The 18,245-nt window shown below is 47.7% G+C and overlaps 5 non-coding genes across 5 annotated transcripts; all 5 read right to left on the bottom strand.

The window, feature by feature from the left end:
- Positions 1-2,435: 2,435 nt before the first annotated feature.
- Positions 2,436-2,626, bottom strand: LOC136573772 (U2 spliceosomal RNA). Its single transcript, XR_010785991.1, has one exon. It is a non-coding gene; the product is annotated as a U2 spliceosomal RNA (small nuclear RNA).
- Positions 2,627-5,250: 2,624 nt separating this feature from the next.
- On the bottom strand, positions 5,251-5,441 carry LOC136573771 (U2 spliceosomal RNA). Its single transcript, XR_010785990.1, has one exon. It is a non-coding gene; the product is annotated as a U2 spliceosomal RNA (small nuclear RNA).
- A 2,614-nt stretch (positions 5,442-8,055) lies between these two features.
- On the bottom strand, positions 8,056-8,246 carry LOC136573769 (U2 spliceosomal RNA). The gene has a single exon (XR_010785989.1). It is a non-coding gene; the product is annotated as a U2 spliceosomal RNA (small nuclear RNA).
- Positions 8,247-10,870: 2,624 nt separating this feature from the next.
- LOC136573768 (U2 spliceosomal RNA) lies at positions 10,871-11,061 on the bottom strand. The gene has a single exon (XR_010785988.1). It is a non-coding gene; the product is annotated as a U2 spliceosomal RNA (small nuclear RNA).
- Positions 11,062-13,685: 2,624 nt separating this feature from the next.
- LOC136573767 (U2 spliceosomal RNA) lies at positions 13,686-13,876 on the bottom strand. Its single transcript, XR_010785987.1, has one exon. It is a non-coding gene; the product is annotated as a U2 spliceosomal RNA (small nuclear RNA).
- Between the last annotated feature and the right edge of the window lie 4,369 nt (positions 13,877-18,245).

The raw sequence follows: 18,245 nt of genomic DNA, 5'->3' as shown, positions 1-18,245 counted from the left end.
TCTTGCACCGTGCTCACGCATCCTAGGCTTGCAGAGCCTGCTGCTGCTGCTACTGCAGGACTCGTCAGCTCCCTACAAAGGATGGTTAAGCCGGCGATGACACTAGAAGCAAGCACTAGTTTGTCTCTGAAGGTGCGTCGGTCGGTCGGTTGGAGGGATCTCTTCGGCCGGCCGCATTTCCAGTGGGGACGGATGGAAACTTTTAACCTAAAATAAGGGAAATTGGCTTCGGCCCCATAGGGCTTTATTGCCTTCCCCTGGGCCAGCATTAGTAGACCCTAGTAAGGAGAATATTAGAGCGGCATGGTCATCCGAAGAACTTAAAAACATACAGCAGGCCTTTTTTGCCCGCCCGCCATACATACATACATACATAACTACAGATTTTATATTTTTTTTTACATATATACATTATATATACACACACACACACACACACACACACACACACACACACACACACACACACACACACACACACACACAATCTTAAATCTATCTTTAATCTATATCTACAAAATCTGTAATTTAGAAATAATCCATATCTATATTCTACATAATTAATAAAGATAGATAGATAGATAGATAGATAGATAGATAGACTCACTCACATACATGCATACATACATACATACTGTATGCAATTGAGCCAGGTGTTTGGAAGGCTGACGATGTCACTCCTTTGTGATGTCATCAATTTAGAAGCATTAATACCGGGCTTGGCAGCCATTTCAGTCAGTCTCTGCTGCAGCTGGGAGACGGGAGATGGTCTTTATTTCCACCAAGAAGCTGCAGAACTACCGGTAACTGCATCATTTTTATTTTATTCAATATAGGTTTTATTGGTTTCATGGAGGGGGGGAAACTTTTGCCTTATCTCAAAGCAATGTAAAATTAACTTTGACAATGAAACTTAATAAATCAATTTCGAGTTGAACTATATCATGTTTGTCTGTGATATTTTATAAGGTCTACAAACAGGGGAATGAGGGGAGGGTAAGGGGGGGGTAGGTATCTATGACACGGGAGAAAGAAAAAATAAAACAAAAAGGGGGGGGGGCGGGCTCCGGAATTGTTGTTTCTCTTTACGATTGTGGTTTAAACGTGTTACTCACATGTCCCTGTCTGTAACCACTTGGTAAATAGGGGTGAGCTCCGGGCATCTATCCATATCGCCCAGGTGTGATACAATTTATCATAGCCTGACGGCTCATCTGGAAGCCTCATTCTCTCCATACGCTCTATTTCGTGGATCATTGCTATTTTTAGTGGAGTGCATTTTTTATGCAGCACACAAGGGGGAGACAGCGGCCTACCAAAATCGAGTTGGCTGCTGCTGTGGCTTTCTTTTTTTAAAAAAAAGGTAGGTTCCGTTCTTCCATGGTGAGGAATAGGCAGGGAGGTTCGGTTTTTGCCAGCTGGGGAATGCTTATAGGCAAGGCCTTATCCCTGGTGGTGCGTGTAACGTCAGACCACGTTTTAGACATGCAGCAGCAGCATTCAGTCAGTGGCTGACAAACGAGCTCCATGCAAGTTTACATTAAACAGACACATTTCTTTCTTTACTGTATTGACTGCGGTCTGTAATCGAGCGGTTGAACTGTTTCTGTGTCCATGCATTGAATAAAGCAATACATCCTTGTAAAGTAGGCGTCCGTTCGTTGGAGTTCTTTGCTCCCCGAGTGTTGCTCCATCTCTAAACGTTGGCCTGGATCTTCATGGACGAATACTGCCCATCCCACGTGGAGCGTGTATCTCAGCCCGCGTGGAGTGCTGCAGTCCAATGAGGTATTCCGTGCTACATAGCAAGCCTTGGGCCTGTGTGATTGGGGGTCCGCTGCTGTCTGTCCACTCTGAAGCGCGCATCCGGGGCCGGCCGCTTTTCGACTACCAGCGACTGCAGGTCACACACACAGGCTGGTTGGAATGGCCTAGCATTATCCTGATCCGGAGGTGTAACTTGAAGCTGCGGGGCCCCAGTACAAAGTCTGGAACTGGGCCCCCAAACTATAAAGCGTCATTGATAGCATTGGTTTACAATGTGGGGAAGAGAGACTTTATGGGCCCCCTAGGGCTCCGGGCCCCCTGCACATACACCCATGACCCGAATACGTGGAGCATACAGACGCAGGCTGCCAGGATACGCTGTGCCTGCCCGATGTTTCCAACTTGGCTATTAGCGCAGCGGTAGGTACGAACTATAGAGTGCGGCTGCCATATGAACTGGTGTGTGTGTGTGTGTGTGTTTTGCTTCCAGTTGTACCTGTGCTGTGCACACTCTGGCAGACGCAGCTGCTCAGTGGATACAATGTTGCGAGCAGACGGGCTGAGTGTCAATCAAAGTGCTTGGGTGGTAGCAGCAGCCGCCGCCACAGCTGCGCTGCACCTCTTGCTCGTCGGTTTTGTTTTTCTGCTTTTGGAAACTGCTGTAGGAAAGGGGGTGCACCGGTCCTGGAGGTACTGCAATACCAGGTCAATGCGTGGAGTGGACAGAGCAAGCTCTTTTTCCAGCTCCCTGTTCTAAAAATCCATTTAATATATGGTCCCCAGATAGGGGACGTATCAGATATTAAACTGATAAGAACAGATACTACACTTGATCTTAGCCAAAAGGCCGAGAAGCGATAACCCGAAATGGGTTTCACCTGTAGCCCGGCCCGCCCAACTCCACTTCCAAGGCTTGAGGCAACACGCTCAGCCAGCACTCTGGGCGCACCCACAATGCACCCAGGCAGCTGGGAGAGCTATTAAAACTTTCCATAGCCCCGCCCCACGCCTTCTCAACCGCGCCCAGCCTCACACCCTCAGTCCTTCCTCTTGCACCGTGCTCACGCATCCTAGGCTTGCAGAGCCTGCTGCTGCTGCTACTGCAGGACTCGTCAGCTCCCTACAAAGGATGGTTAAGCCGGCGATGACACTAGAAGCAAGCACTAGTTTGTCTCTGAAGGTGCGTCGGTCGGTCGGTTGGAGGGATCTCTTCGGCCGGCCGCATTTCCAGTGGGGACGGATGGAAACTTTTAACCTAAAATAAGGGAAATTGGCTTCGGCCCCATAGGGCTTTATTGCCTTCCCCTGGGCCAGCATTAGTAGACCCTAGTAAGGAGAATATTAGAGCGGCATGGTCATCCGAAGAACTTAAAAACATACAGCAGGCCTTTTTTGCCCGCCCGCCATACATACATACATACATAACTACAGATTTTATATTTTTTTTTACATATATACATTATATATACACACACACACACACACACACACACACACACACACACACACACACACACACACACACACACACACAATCTTAAATCTATCTTTAATCTATATCTACAAAATCTGTAATTTAGAAATAATCCATATCTATATTCTACATAATTAATAAAGATAGATAGATAGATAGATAGATAGATAGATAGACTCACTCACATACATGCATACATACATACATACTGTATGCAATTGAGCCAGGTGTTTGGAAGGCTGACGATGTCACTCCTTTGTGATGTCATCAATTTAGAAGCATTAATACCGGGCTTGGCAGCCATTTCAGTCAGTCTCTGCTGCAGCTGGGAGACGGGAGATGGTCTTTATTTCCACCAAGAAGCTGCAGAACTACCGGTAACTGCATCATTTTTATTTTATTCAATATAGGTTTTATTGGTTTCATGGAGGGGGGGAAACTTTTGCCTTATCTCAAAGCAATGTAAAATTAACTTTGACAATGAAACTTAATAAATCAATTTCGAGTTGAACTATATCATGTTTGTCTGTGATATTTTATAAGGTCTACAAACAGGGGAATGAGGGGAGGGTAAGGGGGGGGTAGGTATCTATGACACGGGAGAAAGAAAAAATAAAACAAAAAGGGGGGGGGGCGGGCTCCGGAATTGTTGTTTCTCTTTACGATTGTGGTTTAAACGTGTTACTCACATGTCCCTGTCTGTAACCACTTGGTAAATAGGGGTGAGCTCCGGGCATCTATCCATATCGCCCAGGTGTGATACAATTTATCATAGCCTGACGGCTCATCTGGAAGCCTCATTCTCTCCATACGCTCTATTTCGTGGATCATTGCTATTTTTAGTGGAGTGCATTTTTTATGCAGCACACAAGGGGGAGACAGCGGCCTACCAAAATCGAGTTGGCTGCTGCTGTGGCTTTCTTTTTTTAAAAAAAAGGTAGGTTCCGTTCTTCCATGGTGAGGAATAGGCAGGGAGGTTCGGTTTTTGCCAGCTGGGGAATGCTTATAGGCAAGGCCTTATCCCTGGTGGTGCGTGTAACGTCAGACCACGTTTTAGACATGCAGCAGCAGCATTCAGTCAGTGGCTGACAAACGAGCTCCATGCAAGTTTACATTAAACAGACACATTTCTTTCTTTACTGTATTGACTGCGGTCTGTAATCGAGCGGTTGAACTGTTTCTGTGTCCATGCATTGAATAAAGCAATACATCCTTGTAAAGTAGGCGTCCGTTCGTTGGAGTTCTTTGCTCCCCGAGTGTTGCTCCATCTCTAAACGTTGGCCTGGATCTTCATGGACGAATACTGCCCATCCCACGTGGAGCGTGTATCTCAGCCCGCGTGGAGTGCTGCAGTCCAATGAGGTATTCCGTGCTACATAGCAAGCCTTGGGCCTGTGTGATTGGGGGTCCGCTGCTGTCTGTCCACTCTGAAGCGCGCATCCGGGGCCGGCCGCTTTTCGACTACCAGCGACTGCAGGTCACACACACAGGCTGGTTGGAATGGCCTAGCATTATCCTGATCCGGAGGTGTAACTTGAAGCTGCGGGGCCCCAGTACAAAGTCTGGAACTGGGCCCCCAAACTATAAAGCGTCATTGATAGCATTGGTTTACAATGTGGGGAAGAGAGACTTTATGGGCCCCCTAGGGCTCCGGGCCCCCTGCACATACACCCATGACCCGAATACGTGGAGCATACAGACGCAGGCTGCCAGGATACGCTGTGCCTGCCCGATGTTTCCAACTTGGCTATTAGCGCAGCGGTAGGTACGAACTATAGAGTGCGGCTGCCATATGAACTGGTGTGTGTGTGTGTGTGTGTTTTGCTTCCAGTTGTACCTGTGCTGTGCACACTCTGGCAGACGCAGCTGCTCAGTGGATACAATGTTGCGAGCAGACGGGCTGAGTGTCAATCAAAGTGCTTGGGTGGTAGCAGCAGCCGCCGCCACAGCTGCGCTGCACCTCTTGCTCGTCGGTTTTGTTTTTCTGCTTTTGGAAACTGCTGTAGGAAAGGGGGTGCACCGGTCCTGGAGGTACTGCAATACCAGGTCAATGCGTGGAGTGGACAGAGCAAGCTCTTTTTCCAGCTCCCTGTTCTAAAAATCCATTTAATATATGGTCCCCAGATAGGGGACGTATCAGATATTAAACTGATAAGAACAGATACTACACTTGATCTTAGCCAAAAGGCCGAGAAGCGATAACCCGAAATGGGTTTCACCTGTAGCCCGGCCCGCCCAACTCCACTTCCAAGGCTTGAGGCAACACGCTCAGCCAGCACTCTGGGCGCACCCACAATGCACCCAGGCAGCTGGGAGAGCTATTAAAACTTTCCATAGCCCCGCCCCACGCCTTCTCAACCGCGCCCAGCCTCACACCCTCAGTCCTTCCTCTTGCACCGTGCTCACGCATCCTAGGCTTGCAGAGCCTGCTGCTGCTGCTACTGCAGGACTCGTCAGCTCCCTACAAAGGATGGTTAAGCCGGCGATGACACTAGAAGCAAGCACTAGTTTGTCTCTGAAGGTGCGTCGGTCGGTCGGTTGGAGGGATCTCTTCGGCCGGCCGCATTTCCAGTGGGGACGGATGGAAACTTTTAACCTAAAATAAGGGAAATTGGCTTCGGCCCCATAGGGCTTTATTGCCTTCCCCTGGGCCAGCATTAGTAGACCCTAGTAAGGAGAATATTAGAGCGGCATGGTCATCCGAAGAACTTAAAAACATACAGCAGGCCTTTTTTGCCCGCCCGCCATACATACATACATACATAACTACAGATTTTATATTTTTTTTTACATATATACATTATATATACACACACACACACACACACACACACACACACACACACACACACACACACACACACAATCTTAAATCTATCTTTAATCTATATCTACAAAATCTGTAATTTAGAAATAATCCATATCTATATTCTACATAATTAATAAAGATAGATAGATAGATAGATAGATAGATAGATAGACTCACTCACATACATGCATACATACATACATACTGTATGCAATTGAGCCAGGTGTTTGGAAGGCTGACGATGTCACTCCTTTGTGATGTCATCAATTTAGAAGCATTAATACCGGGCTTGGCAGCCATTTCAGTCAGTCTCTGCTGCAGCTGGGAGACGGGAGATGGTCTTTATTTCCACCAAGAAGCTGCAGAACTACCGGTAACTGCATCATTTTTATTTTATTCAATATAGGTTTTATTGGTTTCATGGAGGGGGGGAAACTTTTGCCTTATCTCAAAGCAATGTAAAATTAACTTTGACAATGAAACTTAATAAATCAATTTCGAGTTGAACTATATCATGTTTGTCTGTGATATTTTATAAGGTCTACAAACAGGGGAATGAGGGGAGGGTAAGGGGGGGGTAGGTATCTATGACACGGGAGAAAGAAAAAATAAAACAAAAAGGGGGGGGGGCGGGCTCCGGAATTGTTGTTTCTCTTTACGATTGTGGTTTAAACGTGTTACTCACATGTCCCTGTCTGTAACCACTTGGTAAATAGGGGTGAGCTCCGGGCATCTATCCATATCGCCCAGGTGTGATACAATTTATCATAGCCTGACGGCTCATCTGGAAGCCTCATTCTCTCCATACGCTCTATTTCGTGGATCATTGCTATTTTTAGTGGAGTGCATTTTTTATGCAGCACACAAGGGGGAGACAGCGGCCTACCAAAATCGAGTTGGCTGCTGCTGTGGCTTTCTTTTTTTAAAAAAAAGGTAGGTTCCGTTCTTCCATGGTGAGGAATAGGCAGGGAGGTTCGGTTTTTGCCAGCTGGGGAATGCTTATAGGCAAGGCCTTATCCCTGGTGGTGCGTGTAACGTCAGACCACGTTTTAGACATGCAGCAGCAGCATTCAGTCAGTGGCTGACAAACGAGCTCCATGCAAGTTTACATTAAACAGACACATTTCTTTCTTTACTGTATTGACTGCGGTCTGTAATCGAGCGGTTGAACTGTTTCTGTGTCCATGCATTGAATAAAGCAATACATCCTTGTAAAGTAGGCGTCCGTTCGTTGGAGTTCTTTGCTCCCCGAGTGTTGCTCCATCTCTAAACGTTGGCCTGGATCTTCATGGACGAATACTGCCCATCCCACGTGGAGCGTGTATCTCAGCCCGCGTGGAGTGCTGCAGTCCAATGAGGTATTCCGTGCTACATAGCAAGCCTTGGGCCTGTGTGATTGGGGGTCCGCTGCTGTCTGTCCACTCTGAAGCGCGCATCCGGGGCCGGCCGCTTTTCGACTACCAGCGACTGCAGGTCACACACACAGGCTGGTTGGAATGGCCTAGCATTATCCTGATCCGGAGGTGTAACTTGAAGCTGCGGGGCCCCAGTACAAAGTCTGGAACTGGGCCCCCAAACTATAAAGCGTCATTGATAGCATTGGTTTACAATGTGGGGAAGAGAGACTTTATGGGCCCCCTAGGGCTCCGGGCCCCCTGCACATACACCCATGACCCGAATACGTGGAGCATACAGACGCAGGCTGCCAGGATACGCTGTGCCTGCCCGATGTTTCCAACTTGGCTATTAGCGCAGCGGTAGGTACGAACTATAGAGTGCGGCTGCCATATGAACTGGTGTGTGTGTGTGTGTGTGTTTTGCTTCCAGTTGTACCTGTGCTGTGCACACTCTGGCAGACGCAGCTGCTCAGTGGATACAATGTTGCGAGCAGACGGGCTGAGTGTCAATCAAAGTGCTTGGGTGGTAGCAGCAGCCGCCGCCACAGCTGCGCTGCACCTCTTGCTCGTCGGTTTTGTTTTTCTGCTTTTGGAAACTGCTGTAGGAAAGGGGGTGCACCGGTCCTGGAGGTACTGCAATACCAGGTCAATGCGTGGAGTGGACAGAGCAAGCTCTTTTTCCAGCTCCCTGTTCTAAAAATCCATTTAATATATGGTCCCCAGATAGGGGACGTATCAGATATTAAACTGATAAGAACAGATACTACACTTGATCTTAGCCAAAAGGCCGAGAAGCGATAACCCGAAATGGGTTTCACCTGTAGCCCGGCCCGCCCAACTCCACTTCCAAGGCTTGAGGCAACACGCTCAGCCAGCACTCTGGGCGCACCCACAATGCACCCAGGCAGCTGGGAGAGCTATTAAAACTTTCCATAGCCCCGCCCCACGCCTTCTCAACCGCGCCCAGCCTCACACCCTCAGTCCTTCCTCTTGCACCGTGCTCACGCATCCTAGGCTTGCAGAGCCTGCTGCTGCTGCTACTGCAGGACTCGTCAGCTCCCTACAAAGGATGGTTAAGCCGGCGATGACACTAGAAGCAAGCACTAGTTTGTCTCTGAAGGTGCGTCGGTCGGTCGGTTGGAGGGATCTCTTCGGCCGGCCGCATTTCCAGTGGGGACGGATGGAAACTTTTAACCTAAAATAAGGGAAATTGGCTTCGGCCCCATAGGGCTTTATTGCCTTCCCCTGGGCCAGCATTAGTAGACCCTAGTAAGGAGAATATTAGAGCGGCATGGTCATCCGAAGAACTTAAAAACATACAGCAGGCCTTTTTTGCCCGCCCGCCATACATACATACATACATAACTACAGATTTTATATTTTTTTTTACATATATACATTATATATACACACACACACACACACACACACACACACACACACACACACACACACACACACACACACACACACAATCTTAAATCTATCTTTAATCTATATCTACAAAATCTGTAATTTAGAAATAATCCATATCTATATTCTACATAATTAATAAAGATAGATAGATAGATAGATAGATAGATAGATAGACTCACTCACATACATGCATACATACATACATACTGTATGCAATTGAGCCAGGTGTTTGGAAGGCTGACGATGTCACTCCTTTGTGATGTCATCAATTTAGAAGCATTAATACCGGGCTTGGCAGCCATTTCAGTCAGTCTCTGCTGCAGCTGGGAGACGGGAGATGGTCTTTATTTCCACCAAGAAGCTGCAGAACTACCGGTAACTGCATCATTTTTATTTTATTCAATATAGGTTTTATTGGTTTCATGGAGGGGGGGAAACTTTTGCCTTATCTCAAAGCAATGTAAAATTAACTTTGACAATGAAACTTAATAAATCAATTTCGAGTTGAACTATATCATGTTTGTCTGTGATATTTTATAAGGTCTACAAACAGGGGAATGAGGGGAGGGTAAGGGGGGGGTAGGTATCTATGACACGGGAGAAAGAAAAAATAAAACAAAAAGGGGGGGGGGCGGGCTCCGGAATTGTTGTTTCTCTTTACGATTGTGGTTTAAACGTGTTACTCACATGTCCCTGTCTGTAACCACTTGGTAAATAGGGGTGAGCTCCGGGCATCTATCCATATCGCCCAGGTGTGATACAATTTATCATAGCCTGACGGCTCATCTGGAAGCCTCATTCTCTCCATACGCTCTATTTCGTGGATCATTGCTATTTTTAGTGGAGTGCATTTTTTATGCAGCACACAAGGGGGAGACAGCGGCCTACCAAAATCGAGTTGGCTGCTGCTGTGGCTTTCTTTTTTTAAAAAAAAGGTAGGTTCCGTTCTTCCATGGTGAGGAATAGGCAGGGAGGTTCGGTTTTTGCCAGCTGGGGAATGCTTATAGGCAAGGCCTTATCCCTGGTGGTGCGTGTAACGTCAGACCACGTTTTAGACATGCAGCAGCAGCATTCAGTCAGTGGCTGACAAACGAGCTCCATGCAAGTTTACATTAAACAGACACATTTCTTTCTTTACTGTATTGACTGCGGTCTGTAATCGAGCGGTTGAACTGTTTCTGTGTCCATGCATTGAATAAAGCAATACATCCTTGTAAAGTAGGCGTCCGTTCGTTGGAGTTCTTTGCTCCCCGAGTGTTGCTCCATCTCTAAACGTTGGCCTGGATCTTCATGGACGAATACTGCCCATCCCACGTGGAGCGTGTATCTCAGCCCGCGTGGAGTGCTGCAGTCCAATGAGGTATTCCGTGCTACATAGCAAGCCTTGGGCCTGTGTGATTGGGGGTCCGCTGCTGTCTGTCCACTCTGAAGCGCGCATCCGGGGCCGGCCGCTTTTCGACTACCAGCGACTGCAGGTCACACACACAGGCTGGTTGGAATGGCCTAGCATTATCCTGATCCGGAGGTGTAACTTGAAGCTGCGGGGCCCCAGTACAAAGTCTGGAACTGGGCCCCCAAACTATAAAGCGTCATTGATAGCATTGGTTTACAATGTGGGGAAGAGAGACTTTATGGGCCCCCTAGGGCTCCGGGCCCCCTGCACATACACCCATGACCCGAATACGTGGAGCATACAGACGCAGGCTGCCAGGATACGCTGTGCCTGCCCGATGTTTCCAACTTGGCTATTAGCGCAGCGGTAGGTACGAACTATAGAGTGCGGCTGCCATATGAACTGGTGTGTGTGTGTGTGTGTGTTTTGCTTCCAGTTGTACCTGTGCTGTGCACACTCTGGCAGACGCAGCTGCTCAGTGGATACAATGTTGCGAGCAGACGGGCTGAGTGTCAATCAAAGTGCTTGGGTGGTAGCAGCAGCCGCCGCCACAGCTGCGCTGCACCTCTTGCTCGTCGGTTTTGTTTTTCTGCTTTTGGAAACTGCTGTAGGAAAGGGGGTGCACCGGTCCTGGAGGTACTGCAATACCAGGTCAATGCGTGGAGTGGACAGAGCAAGCTCTTTTTCCAGCTCCCTGTTCTAAAAATCCATTTAATATATGGTCCCCAGATAGGGGACGTATCAGATATTAAACTGATAAGAACAGATACTACACTTGATCTTAGCCAAAAGGCCGAGAAGCGATAACCCGAAATGGGTTTCACCTGTAGCCCGGCCCGCCCAACTCCACTTCCAAGGCTTGAGGCAACACGCTCAGCCAGCACTCTGGGCGCACCCACAATGCACCCAGGCAGCTGGGAGAGCTATTAAAACTTTCCATAGCCCCGCCCCACGCCTTCTCAACCGCGCCCAGCCTCACACCCTCAGTCCTTCCTCTTGCACCGTGCTCACGCATCCTAGGCTTGCAGAGCCTGCTGCTGCTGCTACTGCAGGACTCGTCAGCTCCCTACAAAGGATGGTTAAGCCGGCGATGACACTAGAAGCAAGCACTAGTTTGTCTCTGAAGGTGCGTCGGTCGGTCGGTTGGAGGGATCTCTTCGGCCGGCCGCATTTCCAGTGGGGACGGATGGAAACTTTTAACCTAAAATAAGGGAAATTGGCTTCGGCCCCATAGGGCTTTATTGCCTTCCCCTGGGCCAGCATTAGTAGACCCTAGTAAGGAGAATATTAGAGCGGCATGGTCATCCGAAGAACTTAAAAACATACAGCAGGCCTTTTTTGCCCGCCCGCCATACATACATACATACATAACTACAGATTTTATATTTTTTTTTACATATATACATTATATATACACACACACACACACACACACACACACACACACACACACACACACACACACACACACACACACACAATCTTAAATCTATCTTTAATCTATATCTACAAAATCTGTAATTTAGAAATAATCCATATCTATATTCTACATAATTAATAAAGATAGATAGATAGATAGATAGATAGATAGATAGACTCACTCACATACATGCATACATACATACATACTGTATGCAATTGAGCCAGGTGTTTGGAAGGCTGACGATGTCACTCCTTTGTGATGTCATCAATTTAGAAGCATTAATACCGGGCTTGGCAGCCATTTCAGTCAGTCTCTGCTGCAGCTGGGAGACGGGAGATGGTCTTTATTTCCACCAAGAAGCTGCAGAACTACCGGTAACTGCATCATTTTTATTTTATTCAATATAGGTTTTATTGGTTTCATGGAGGGGGGGAAACTTTTGCCTTATCTCAAAGCAATGTAAAATTAACTTTGACAATGAAACTTAATAAATCAATTTCGAGTTGAACTATATCATGTTTGTCTGTGATATTTTATAAGGTCTACAAACAGGGGAATGAGGGGAGGGTAAGGGGGGGGTAGGTATCTATGACACGGGAGAAAGAAAAAATAAAACAAAAAGGGGGGGGGGCGGGCTCCGGAATTGTTGTTTCTCTTTACGATTGTGGTTTAAACGTGTTACTCACATGTCCCTGTCTGTAACCACTTGGTAAATAGGGGTGAGCTCCGGGCATCTATCCATATCGCCCAGGTGTGATACAATTTATCATAGCCTGACGGCTCATCTGGAAGCCTCATTCTCTCCATACGCTCTATTTCGTGGATCATTGCTATTTTTAGTGGAGTGCATTTTTTATGCAGCACACAAGGGGGAGACAGCGGCCTACCAAAATCGAGTTGGCTGCTGCTGTGGCTTTCTTTTTTTAAAAAAAAGGTAGGTTCCGTTCTTCCATGGTGAGGAATAGGCAGGGAGGTTCGGTTTTTGCCAGCTGGGGAATGCTTATAGGCAAGGCCTTATCCCTGGTGGTGCGTGTAACGTCAGACCACGTTTTAGACATGCAGCAGCAGCATTCAGTCAGTGGCTGACAAACGAGCTCCATGCAAGTTTACATTAAACAGACACATTTCTTTCTTTACTGTATTGACTGCGGTCTGTAATCGAGCGGTTGAACTGTTTCTGTGTCCATGCATTGAATAAAGCAATACATCCTTGTAAAGTAGGCGTCCGTTCGTTGGAGTTCTTTGCTCCCCGAGTGTTGCTCCATCTCTAAACGTTGGCCTGGATCTTCATGGACGAATACTGCCCATCCCACGTGGAGCGTGTATCTCAGCCCGCGTGGAGTGCTGCAGTCCAATGAGGTATTCCGTGCTACATAGCAAGCCTTGGGCCTGTGTGATTGGGGGTCCGCTGCTGTCTGTCCACTCTGAAGCGCGCATCCGGGGCCGGCCGCTTTTCGACTACCAGCGACTGCAGGTCACACACACAGGCTGGTTGGAATGGCCTAGCATTATCCTGATCCGGAGGTGTAACTTGAAGCTGCGGGGCCCCAGTACAAAGTCTGGAACTGGGCCCCCAAACTATAAAGCGTCATTGATAGCATTGGTTTACAATGTGGGGAAGAGAGACTTTATGGGCCCCCTAGGGCTCCGGGCCCCCTGCACATACACCCATGACCCGAATACGTGGAGCATACAGACGCAGGCTGCCAGGATACGCTGTGCCTGCCCGATGTTTCCAACTTGGCTATTAGCGCAGCGGTAGGTACGAACTATAGAGTGCGGCTGCCATATGAACTGGTGTGTGTGTGTGTGTGTGTTTTGCTTCCAGTTGTACCTGTGCTGTGCACACTCTGGCAGACGCAGCTGCTCAGTGGATACAATGTTGCGAGCAGACGGGCTGAGTGTCAATCAAAGTGCTTGGGTGGTAGCAGCAGCCGCCGCCACAGCTGCGCTGCACCTCTTGCTCGTCGGTTTTGTTTTTCTGCTTTTGGAAACTGCTGTAGGAAAGGGGGTGCACCGGTCCTGGAGGTACTGCAATACCAGGTCAATGCGTGGAGTGGACAGAGCAAGCTCTTTTTCCAGCTCCCTGTTCTAAAAATCCATTTAATATATGGTCCCCAGATAGGGGACGTATCAGATATTAAACTGATAAGAACAGATACTACACTTGATCTTAGCCAAAAGGCCGAGAAGCGATAACCCGAAATGGGTTTCACCTGTAGCCCGGCCCGCCCAACTCCACTTCCAAGGCTTGAGGCAACACGCTCAGCCAGCACTCTGGGCGCACCCACAATGCACCCAGGCAGCTGGGAGAGCTATTAAAACCGCGCGGCGGCGACGACGACGTTTGACAAGGTTAAAGTCTATGTATATTAAATAGACTATCGATGTCTTCTGAATAGAAGAACAGCTGTGTACCCTCCTAGAGCCAGTGGTATAATTGCCCCACCTTCCGCACACATCACCTACGTTGTGGAGAGTGCGCAGTCTTTCGTCATGTCATTTGTATTGGACTCTTTTGGACATGTAAATTCTTGGCCCATGAGGTATTGCAGATGAATAGTTTTACATTAATTAACCCCTTAGTGACCAGGCTTTTTTGCTTTTTTCCATTTCTGTTTTTTCCTACTCCCTTTTAAAAAAATCGTAGCTCCTTTATTTATCCATCGACGTCGCTGTATGAGGGCTTGTTTTTTGAGGGACGAGTTGTATTTTTCAATGGCACTATTTATTGTACCATATAATGTACTGAAACACTTTTTAAAAACTCTTAGCGGAGAGACACGGGGAAAAAAAAAAAAACGACATTCCACCATATTTCGGTGCATCCTGTTTCTACGACGCACAAACTGCAATAAAAACGACCTGATATTTTTATACCATGGGTCAGTATGATTACTACGATACCAAACTTAGTTTTTTTTTTGCTGTAGTACTTGTTTTTTTTTTTTAAGATATTAAATTTTTTTCAATTTTTTTCTGCAGTTATTTTGTGCGCTCAATAACTTTATTTTTCTGTCGACGTAGTTGTGCAAGGGCTCATTTTTTGCGGGATGTCCTGTAGTTTCCGATAGTATCAGTATCAATTTGGAATACATACAACTTTTTGCTCGCTTTTTATGGCATTTTTTCTGGAAGACAGGGTAACTAGAAAAGTGTATTTATGGCTTTTTTTTTTTTTCCCCCCTTTTCGGACAACGTTCACCGTGCAGGAAAAATAATGCACTACTTTGATAGAGCGGACTTTTACAAATGTGGGGATACCAAATACATATTTTTATTTTAAGATTTAGATTTTTTAGTAATTGATATGGCAAAAGGGGGGTGATTTAAACTTTTATAACTTTTTTTTTTTACAATTTAAAAAAAACTTTATTGATCTTTTTTTAACTTTAGGTTTGAAGTCCCGCTGGGGGACTTTAACATGCGATGCTTTGATCGCTCCTGCAGTATGACGTAATGCTATAGCATTACGTCATACTGCTTTTTTACAGGCAGTCTATCAAGCCACCCTGTGTGGATAGCTTGATAGGCAGTCTGCTAAGGCAGCCCTGGGGCCATTCATTAGGCCCAGGGCTGCCATGACACCTGCACGGATCCCCCGATCTCTCCGTGGGGGGGGGGGGGGGCTGTGCGGGACCCCCCCAAACAGCGTTCGGGGGATTTAAATGCCGCTGTCATAATTTACAGCAGGACTTAAAGGGTTAATAGCCGCGATCGACCGAACGGCTGAGCGCGCCTATTGCCCGTGGGTGTCAGCTGTAATAAACAGCTGACGCCCGCCCGTGCTGTATGGAGGGAGATAGCGGCACTACCTCCCTCCATACACGTCCTGCAGCTGCAGGACGTAAAAACACTATAGGGTGGTCACTAAGGGGTTAAATCCTATTCTTCAATGATAGGCGGGGGGGGGGGGGGAGAGGCTAATATTACTGCTGCCGGGGTGGGGGGGGGGGGGTTGATATTACTGCTGCTAGGGGGGAGGGGGCGTTGATATTACTGCTGCTGCTGCTGGGGGAGTTAATATTACTGCTGCAAGGGGGGGGGGGATTAAATTACTGCTGCTGCAAGGGGGGGGGGGGGGGGAGAGGGGTTGATATTACTGTTGCTGCTGGAGGGGGGGGGGGTTGATATTACTGTTGCTGCTGGAGGGGGGGGGGTTTGATATTACTGTTGCTGCTGGAGGGGGGGGGGTTGATATTACTGTTGCTGCTGGAGGGGGGGGGGTGATATTACTGTTGCTGCTGGAGGGGGGGGGGGTGATATTACTGTTGCTGCTGGAGGGGGGGGGGGGGTTGATATTACTGCTGCTGCTGGAGGGGGGGGGTGATATTACTGCTGCTGCTGGAGGGGGGGTGATATTACTGCTGCTGCTGGAGGGGGGGGTGATATTACTGCTGCTGCTGGAGGGGGGGGGGGTGATATTACTGCTGCTGCTGGAGGGGGGGGGTGATATTACTGCTGCTGCTGGAGGGGGGGGGTGATATTACTGCTGCTGCTGCTGGAGGGGGGGGGGTGATATTACTGCTGCTGCTGGAGGGGGGGGGGTGATATTACTGCTGCTGCTGGAGGGGGGGGGGGTGATATTACTGCTGCTGCTGGAGGGGGGGGGGGGTGATATTACTGCTGCTGCTGGAGGGGGGGGGGTGATATTACTGCTGCTGCTGGAGGGGGGGGGTGATATTACTGCTGCTGCTGGAGGGGGGGGGTGATATTACTGCTGCTGCTGGAGGGGGGGGGGGGTGATATTACTGCTGCTGCTGGAGGGGGGGGGGGTGATATTACTGCTGCTGCTAGGGAGGTGGATATTACTGCTGCTGCTGGGGGGGGGGGGGTTAATATTACTGCTGCTGGGGGGTGTTAATACTACAGCTGCTGGAGGGGGGGGTTATTACCAGTGAGGGGGTATATATTATTGTGGGGGTCGCTATTACTACTGGAGCCACTGTGGGATACGGTTACTACTGGGGCCACTGCGTGTGTGCGCGTGTGTGTGTCAATATTTTTACTGGGGTCACTTACTACTGCAACCACTATAGCGGTCATTATTAGGGCTCGTTCACACTGGCGTAATCGTATTTCGGTCGCACAAATACGCTGCATATTTGCGCAATCAAAAATCGCTTATGTCTGTATATTTGCGTATACAAAAAAAGAACACAGATGGCCCCACTGAGATGGTGCGCAAATATGCAGTGAATACATTGGCTTCCTGCACATTCACCACATATTTGCGCGGCCCATTCCCTTCAGTGGCCTATTGGGGTGCAAAGTATGTAACAAAATAGGTCATGCTGTGTGAAACTATACATCATGTGAATGAACTCCGTGACATTAATGGCTTCTATTCACTGCATATTATGTACGCAAATACGCTTGTGTGAACAGGCCCTTACTGTACAGTCTTACAATCAGCCCTTTGAAGGTCACCATAAGCCTGATGTGGCCCTCGGTGAAAATGAGCTTGACACCCCTGTTCTAAAGAAATCGTTTTAGCTCTTCAACTGCCGATCATTCTAAGGAATCAACTAAGAGATTTATTACAGCAATCTACTGTTGTAGTGCTGAGACTTTAGGAAAAGAATCAACCATGAACTGCAGTCATACACAGCGCCATCTATTGGTTTTACACAAAGCAACCATGAACTGCAGTCATGCACAGCGCCCTTTATTGGTTTTACCCAAAGCAACCACATGAACTGCTGTCCTGCACAGCGCCATCTATTGGTTTTACACAAAGCAACCACATGAACTGCTGTCCTGCACAGCGCCATCTATTGGTTTTACACAAAGCAACCACATGAACTGCTGTCATACACAGCGCCATCTATTGGTTTTACACAAAGCAACCATGAACTGCAGTCATGCACAGCGCCATCTATTGGTTTCACACAAAGCAACCATGAACTGCAGTCCTGCACAGCGCCATCTATTGGTTTCACACAAAGCAAGCACATGAATTGCTGTTTGCACAGCGCCATCTATTGGTTTTACACAAAGCAACCACATGAACTGCAGTCCTGCACAGCGCCATCTATTGGTTTTACACAAAGCAAGCACATGAACTGCAGTCCTGCACAGCGCCATCTATTGGTTTTATACAAAGCAACCATGAACTGCAGTCCTTCCTGCACAGCGCCATCTATTGGTTTTACACAAAGCAACCATGAACTGCAGTCCTGCACAGCGCCATCTATTGGTTTTAAACTTTTTTTTTTCTCACCGAATGTAAGCGTTTCCGTTCTGAAAGTAAGGCGCCCTCTATTGGTTTTATAGGGAAAAGAGTCACCCGTTGGGCCATAAGGTGCAGTAGCGTGCCGCGTCTATCGCCTACCTTCTGTCACCCTAATCCTTCCGGCATATATAAAATGCTCCCTCTGTTGGATTAACCCCTTAGTGACGGAGCCAAATTTTGGAAATCTGACATGCGTCGTTCAACGTAGCATAACTCTGTAAAGGCTTTACATATCCAAGTGATTCTGACATTTTTTTTCGCCACATGTTGTACTTCATTTAGGTTGTAAAAAGAGACTGATAGAATTTGTGTATATTTATTAAAAGTACCA

This window comes from Eleutherodactylus coqui, chromosome 7, assembly GCF_035609145.1.
Source record: "Eleutherodactylus coqui strain aEleCoq1 chromosome 7, aEleCoq1.hap1, whole genome shotgun sequence".
Lineage (NCBI taxonomy): Eukaryota > Metazoa > Chordata > Amphibia > Anura > Eleutherodactylidae > Eleutherodactylus > Eleutherodactylus coqui.
Note: the sequence above shows the minus strand (reverse complement) of the source record. Positions and strands in the feature narration are given on the sequence as shown.